Source organism: Zea mays, chromosome 2 (assembly GCF_902167145.1).
Source record: "Zea mays cultivar B73 chromosome 2, Zm-B73-REFERENCE-NAM-5.0, whole genome shotgun sequence".
NCBI lineage: Eukaryota > Viridiplantae > Streptophyta > Magnoliopsida > Poales > Poaceae > Zea > Zea mays.
The window spans coordinates 61,531,504-61,539,967 of record NC_050097.1 but is presented as its reverse complement, the minus strand read 5'-3'; positions in this window follow the sequence as shown (position 1 = coordinate 61,539,967).

Sequence of the window (8,464 nt, the reverse complement as noted above, 5' to 3'; positions counted from 1 at the left end):
CGAGGCACGACAACGTGCTGCGCGCACAGTGACTCTACACAACGGCTCTAGCAAGGCGCGCAGCACGGCGAAACGAAGGTCAGCGGCGCACAGACTATCCCGGGCACTGCTTAACAAGGGTGAGCGCGCGTCGGAGCTGAGCCGCCAGGCTCGCTCCTGGGCGCTGGGGACCGTGTCGCCGAGGTGCCGTGCTAGGCCGCCGAGGCTGGAAGACATAGAGCAGGTGCTCAGCCGGCTCGGCTGCAATCTCGCCGTAGGGGGCAGGGACGGCTGGCCGGGCCACCGCGCTGGCGCACACAAGGGCGAGGTGAGATCTCACCGAGGCACGGGGGTTGAGCGGCTCCTGCGATGGCAGACAACGTGATAGAGGTTTTGCGAGGGGAAAAGAGGAGAAGGTGGCGAGTCTGGCGTCCAAGGGAGATGGAATGGATAAATTGCCGAACTGCTCACGAGGCGTGGGTGGTTGGGGATTTTTGGGGAAGAAGAGCAGGGCCTTCGTCGGCGCTGGGACGACTGCGTAGCACGCGCGTGCGAGCAGGTCGCGCGAGTTGTGCGCCATGCGGTAGGGAAGAGAACGTGGGGCGCACGGGCTGCTGCTGCGTCCGCACGACGCGAGCGAGTGTGCGGGACGTGGCGCGGTCTGGCGCGTGGGCCTGCTGGTGGGCACGCCCTAGGGGTGCATAGTGTTGGGCCGCGCGGGAAACATGCCGCGTGGGTGGCTGCGGGGAAGGTGGGCCGTGCGCGCGGCGGGGTGGGCCAGGGGACGCGGGGAAGCGAAGTTGGGCCCCTCGCGCTTAGTGTGTCGGCCAGGGCAGGCCGCAAGGCCGAGCTGGGATGAGGGGAGGAGTGCCTGGGTCTCTTCCTTTTTCTTTCCTATTTCTTTATCTTTTGTTCTTTCCTATTCTCTCCCAAATTTCAAATCGAATTCCTTATTAAACACATGCTCCACAAAATCACTCATCAAACAAAGTGAAAGTATGCTCCAACATGATGCGACCATCAAAGCAATTATAGGGTTTTAAGTTTACTAGGCTTACATGTAGATATAAAACAAAATAATTCCTCACTCTTTAGGCAAAAGAAAAGAAACGCATGGGAAAGAGAGGGTAACAGCTAAATTTGGTGGATATTAGAAAAGAAATTTTATACCCCCAAGTTCAGGGTGTTACAACAACTGTTTATTTACTGACGTTGATGTTAACGTCTTTATAAGAAATGACGATTCACTTGCTTTTAAGGGAGTGTGAGATGGTGAGCTATATTTAGTTGATTTCACTGATAACAATGCTGGACTAGACACTTGCTTAATTGCTAAGACTAACATGGGCTCGCTCTGGCATCGCTGACTTGCTCATGTTGGGATGAAGAATGTTCACAAACTTCTAAAGGGGGAAACTAACCAATGTTCATTTTGAAAAAGATAGGTTTTATAGTGCATGCCAAGCAGGGAAGCAGGTTGGAACTCATCATATACACAATAACATCATGACGACCGAGAGGCCGCTTGAACTACTCCACATGGATCTATTCGGCCTGATTGCTTACATAAGCATCAGCGGGAGTAAGTATTGTCTTGCAATTGTGGATGAGTATTCTCGCTTCACTTGGGTGTTCTTTTTGCAGAAAAAATCACAAACCCAAGAGACATTAAAGAAATTCTTAAGATGGGCTCAAAATGAGTTCCGATTGAGAATCAAGAAGATTAGAAGAGATAATGGAACAGAGTTCAGGAACTCTCAAATTGAAGGATTTCTTGAGGAGGAGGGCATCAAGCATGAGTTCTCTTCTCCCTACACACCTCAACAAAACGGTGTTGTGGAGAGAAAGAATATAACTCTTTTGGATATGTCAAGGACCATGCTTGAAGAATACAAGACATCAGATCAGTTTTGGGCGGAGGCGATTAACACCGCTTGCTACTCCATCAACCGACTCTACCTTCACTGAATCCTCAAGAAAACATCATATGGACTCCTCACAGGTAAAAAGCCCAATGTTTCTTATTTTTATAGTTTTTGGGAGCAAGTGCTTTATTCTTGTTAAGAGAGGTAGAAATTCAAAAATTGCTCCTAAAGCAGTAGAAGGCTTTTTACTAGGTTATGACTCAAACACAAGGGCATATAGAGTCTTCAACAAGTCCACTAGATTAGTTGAAGTTTCTTGTGACATTGTGTTTGATGAGACTAATTGCTCTCAAGTAGAGAAAGTTGGTCTTGATGAGTTAGATGATGAAGAGGCTCCGTGCATCGCGCCAAAGAACATGTCCATTAGAGATGTGTGTCCACAAGAACCCAAAGAGCCTTCACAAGCACAAGATCAACCAACATCTTCCATACAAGCATCTCCACCAACTCAAGATGAGGATTGGCTTAAGAAGAAGAGGATCCAGATCAAGACAATGAGCCACCTCAAGAAGAAGGATCGATCAAGGGGGAGATGAAGTTGATTAAGAAAAAGGAGGATGAACAAGAGATTCAAGATCAAAGACCACCTCACCCAAGAGTCCACCAAACAATTCAACGAGATCACCCCGTCAATTCCATACTTGGTGACATTCAAAAGGGGGTAACCACTCGATCTCGAGTTGCTCATTTTTGTGAATATTACTCTTTTGTGTCTTCTATTGAGCCATACAGGATAGAGGATGCACTTAGAGATCCAGATTGGGTGGTGGTAATGCAAGAGGAGCTCAACAACTTCACAAGGAATGAGGTATGACATTTAGTTCCACGTCGTAACCAAAATGTTGTAGGTACCAAGTGGGTATTCCGCAACAAACAAGATGATCGTGGTGTGGTCACTAGGAACAAAGCCCGACTTGTTATCACTAATGGTTTTAAAAGTCGGAAGAGCATGGTATGAATGCCTAAGAGACTTTCTTATCACTAATGGTTTTAAAAGTCAGAAAAGCTGACCCTACTCTCTTCACTAAAACAATTGACAAAGACTTATTTATATGCCAAATTTATCTCGATGATATTATCATTGGGTCTACTAACAAGTCATCTTGTGAAGAGTTTAGTAGAACTATGATAAAAAAATTGAGATGTCCATGATGGGGGAGTTAAAGTATTTCCTTGGATTCCAAATCAAGCAACTCCAAGAGGGCACCTTCATTTGACAAACAAAGTACATTCATGATATTCTCAAGAAGTTTGGAATGAAGAATGCCAAACCCATCAAGACTCCCATGGGAACAAATGGGCATCTCGACCTCGACACAGGAGGTAAGTCTGTAGATCAAAAGGTATACCAATCGATGATAGGATCTCTACTCTATTTATGTGCTTCACTACCGGATATTATGCTTTCAGTATGCATGTGTGCAAGGTTCTAGGCCGTGAAAAGAATCATGAGATTTTTAGTTTACACTCCTAAGTTTGGCTATGGTACCCCAAGGGATCTACGTTTGACCTAATCGGGTATTCTAATGCTGATTATGCCAGATGCAAGATTGATAGAAAGAGTACATCACAGACTTGTCAGTTTATGGGGAGATCCCTGTTGTCTTGGGCTTCAAAGAAACAAAATTTAGTAGCTCTATCCACCGCCGAAGCCGAGTATATTGTTGTAGGACATTGTTGTGCACAATTACTCTGGATGAGGCAAACCCTTAGGGACTATGGCTACAAATTGAGCAAAGTCCCTCTCCTATGTGACAATGAGAGTGCAATCCACATGGCGGATAATCCTGTTGAACACAGCCGCACAAAGCACATAGACATCCGATATCACTTACTGAGAGATCACTAACAAAGGGGAGATATCGATATTGCTTATGTTAGCACCCACAACTAGTTAGCCGATATCTTCACCAAGCCCTTAGATGAAAAGGCTTTTAGCATGCTTAGGAATGAACTAAATGTCTTAGATTCTCGGAACTTTGATTGAAATCTTGCACATATTGCTCATTTTATACCTTTGATCATGGCATGTCTCTTTCATTTGATACAAATGCATATTTCTTATTCTTCTTGTGCCAAAGCTAGGACTAATGTGTTTCCAATAGTATTTCTATACTTAGTCTTGAATTGAAAGGGAAATGGAGTTGTAGGCAAAGACAAGGTTTTCGCTCCGTATTTGTTAGTATCCTTTGCCCTACTCATGTATTTACTTTCATATCTTTTCAAAGACCTCTCAATTTCTCTATTATTGGCGCTTAATGCCAAAGGAGGAGAAATTAATAGGCCATAGCAAAAGGACCGCACCACCACCCTGTTTTTTGAAAACCTTTTTTAAAAATTGCATTTGCAAAAACCGTCTTGATAGCTAAGGGAGAACTTTTTCAAGGGGAGCTTTTATTTAGCCAAAGAAAAAGCATTTGAAAAGGGGGAGAATCTATCAAAACTTGAAAATGCCTTTAGAAATCATATTCTTATACCATTGGCTAATTGAAAAAGAATTTGAAAAGACTTTTCCAAAAGATTTGCAAAAACAAGCTAAGTGGTGCAAATGTGGTCCAAAATGTTAACTATATCAAAATAGTCATATATACTTAGGGTCTGTTTGGTTGGGCTGTGGCTGTGAAAAAAGTTGCTGTGGGCTGTGAGCTGTGGAAAAAGCTGCTGTAGGCTGTAAGCTGTTAAAAAGCTAAAAACCGTTTGGTAGAAACCACTAAAAGTCGTTAAAAATCCTTCGATATATGTTTTCATAGTTCCATCCGAAAAGCCACTAAAAGCAGGTCCAGAGGTGCTTTCAGATTTGCACTACAAGAAAGTCGGCTTTTAGAAAAAGCTGCTTCCTGGATCCAGCCCTTTGGTTGGCTTTTGGCTTTTAGGGAGGCAAAAGCCAAAGCCAAAAGTTAAACCAAACACACCCTTAGATCTGATTTCGTTTCAAAGTAACTTATGCACATCTGTCAAAATGCAAACTAGCTACATTTCTATACATTGTATTTGCTTTGGTTTGTGTTGGCATCAATCACGAAAAATGGGGAGATTAAAAGGGAAATGGTATTACATAGAAGTACAACATAAACAATAATGAATCCTTCATCGATAGATTCAGCCAGCAGTAGTAACAAATGTGTAAACAAAAGGAAGAGCACTAAGTTCCTAACTCGAACATTCATAGCGTATTAGAGAACCAATAATGTACAAACAATCAAATATTGACATTTGACAGATGACCTCGGTTTCCAGACTCTTTTACTCCATATATACCAGTACTAATATAATAATTCTAACATGCATAAATAACTAACTTAAAAACAATGAAGCATCTTCAATACTAAAGTTACGAATCCTTTCCCATACACGCAAGGCGTGCCCACTTTACTAGTTTAAACAAATCAGAACTTTGTTTCCATGCACCTAGCTAGGCCTGGGGGCGGACGGGCGTGGGAGAGGCTAGATGACTATTCTGGTGCATACAGTTCGATAATGCCTTTTAGATTCTTTTCTCGTTATATCTTCTAAATAAATGATTTAATTATCGAACCAATTTCATATATGTGTTCCTAATATTTCTGTGAACAAAACTAGACCACTCATGATATATATTTCAAACAAAAAATAATATACTTAAGATTAAGACTATTAACATATAATTAGTGTCATTGACATGTAATTGGTGTCTATTTATTAACTTTAACATATAATTAGAGTCTATTAATATATTTTTAATTTATTTAATAATTTTGAAAAAAAAGTATTCATGCAAAATAACCAAACAACATATTTATCAACCATGTTGGCTAAAAAAGTGAACCAACATAGGGCTGGATATCGAGATAGCTCGGCTCGGCTCATTATGGAATCGAGCCACAAGATCAGCTTAGCTCGGTTCGTTTGCGAGCTCGAGCTATCTTGTTTAGCTCGCGAGCCAGAACAAAAGCCAATATACGAATACATATACACAAATATAATCAATTAATAGTTAATTTTAAACTAGTTTAATACTAGAAAAAAATAATAATACTCATATTTTTACGTACCACATTAATTTAACGCCAAATTAACATAATTTATCACTTATTAGTTCATCCAACACAAATGCAGAATTTGTTTTTTTAGTGATAAATGGTAGCTCGTTTGATCTAACGAGCTGGCTCGAGCTCTTTCCGGTTAACAAGTGCAAGGAGGATATTCGAACGCCACAAGATCTGACTATGGATGGATGAAGCGAACGGAGCTCAGCAGATGGTATGCCTTAGTTGTAGAGAAGAGATAGAGATTAGTGGTAGTTGTCTCGTCGACGATTTCATTTCACTGTACCCTACCTAATACTCATCCCGGCCCGTTCCCGTGGCTGCATATTGAGCTTCTTGATGGCCACGTATACCGCCAGCATTGGCTAGTCTCACCTGCATCGCAAGAGAGCCTGCCGCCTCAGACACGGGCGACGATGATCAGCTGATCGGTGAAGAACGGGTCGTGTTTAGAGATGGCAACGGGTACAAACCCACCGGGTTTTGCTATCCCAAACCCGTACCCGTGAAAAATATTTACACCCATTAAAAAACCCGTACCCATGATGGGTTTGAAATTTTTCCCAAACCCGTACCCATCGGGTTTGCGGGTACCCACGGGTTACCCGCGGGTTTTTATCTCCAATATGCTTATTCTTTTTATAATCAATAAGTATCGTAATGATTAATGAGATCATGGTCCAAAATTTATGTAATGAACAACGAATTCATAATTTGGAATAAAAAATATTAGTAGAGATAATTAAATATAAATAATAAGTTGTATAATCAAGTTACCTTGCACTAAGTTACACATCCACCACATATATAACGCTATTAATAACTATAATAGCAAGCAAACAACACTATCACCAACTACTTATACATTCACTATTTGATAAAATTAGGAAGTAAATAGGTAGATAACAAGTTTGTTGTTCGTTTATAAAATAAAATAACAATATGCACTAGGTTTGGTCGGGTTTAAAAAACCCACGGGTTCACGGGTTTGGGTACTATAGGAACAAACCCGTACCCATGAACCCGTTGGGTATACAATTATGCCCATTAACAAACCCATGGGTATGAAAATTGACCCAAACCCATACCCTAATGAGGTAAAAACCCATCGGGTTTCGGGTACCCATTGCCATCTCTAGTCGTGTTGCATCAGATCTGCGTCAGGAAGCACTGGCCTACCCGGTTTTGCCAACCGCTTCGATAAACTTCTTGGAGCGGCGGCGACGCGGAGTATAGCAATGCCAAGCACACAGCCGTTGTCAGGGGCTCGCCAACTCATCTTAATTCTGAGCCATCAAAGCAAAAGTCATCGACGTCGATCCCATGGGGTGCTGGCCATTCTTCGCCGACCAGCAAGCAGATCAACAGTCGGATGGTGAGGGGCGTGTGGAGAAACGAGCTGGACATGAAGGACGTGTGCTGCGACGGAGCCGTCGTGCAGAGGACGCTGAAGGAGGCAGTAGAGTCCATGGTGACCAAGGGCTCGGTGCAGCAGGTGAGGGCTCATCGGCAGTGGAACTTGAGCGGCTCGTCAAATTCATAGAGGAGCTCCAGTACGGCCGAGCCATTACTGATGACTGATGAGTAGCATGCATGCATGGAGAGTAGCAACATGTGCACTGGCGAATACGTACATCTACTACTTATTAAGGCTCTAAGGGTAGCCTGCCGTTCTACATTCATTCAATCTGGATCGTCCATCCGCATCGCTGTTGTTCAATCTAGATCGTCCATCCGCGCGCGCAAAAATTCAACACATGTTCAGAATACCACTAACTGATTACAAGAGTTGATTGTTTTCTCTGTAGCAGGCACGTTTATAAGTTGCTACCGCACTCTTTTGCTGGCCGATATGGTACCATTTATTTACGCCGCAGTAGAGAACATAGAATTTATTTGGCTGGCAGATATGAGGCCCATCTATCAATTCAATTCAATTGTATACGGCCCATCTAAGAAAAACCTAGAGACGCCCGCAGGCAGTCGCTCTCGCGCGGCGGCTCTCATCCCCGCCGGCGAGCCTCCGTTTCCCTCCGTCAGTCGCTCCTCACCCGCCCCACGGCTGACCAGCGCCATTACTCCTCACCCCGCAGGCAGTCGCGCACCTCCTCTCCTCTACCACTATCACCCCCTCCTCGCCGCCATTACTGCTCACCGCGTCCTGGCTCTGTGAGCTCCTCACTCGCCGGTGTCCTGCCCCTCGGCGGACAGCCTCGTCTGGCCACACCAGTCGCGTGGCCTCCCTGTGCTCTGCACATCGCGCGACGCCCGCTGCTCTGCTCAGCGCGTGTCAGTAACTCAGGTACGTGCCCTCCTCGTCTCCCTCCTCTCACTACAGGAAACGACTAAATTTTCGTGGGCCAAAAACCCACGAAAATAAGCCAAAACCGACGAAAATAGCCTATTTTCGTCGGCAGGCCGACGAAAATAGCCGCCGAAAATAAGTTCGACGAAAATAGGGAATTATTTTCGTCGGTACCGACGAAAACGACTTATTTTCGTCGGCTTCCCCAAGGCCGACGAAAATAGTTGGTC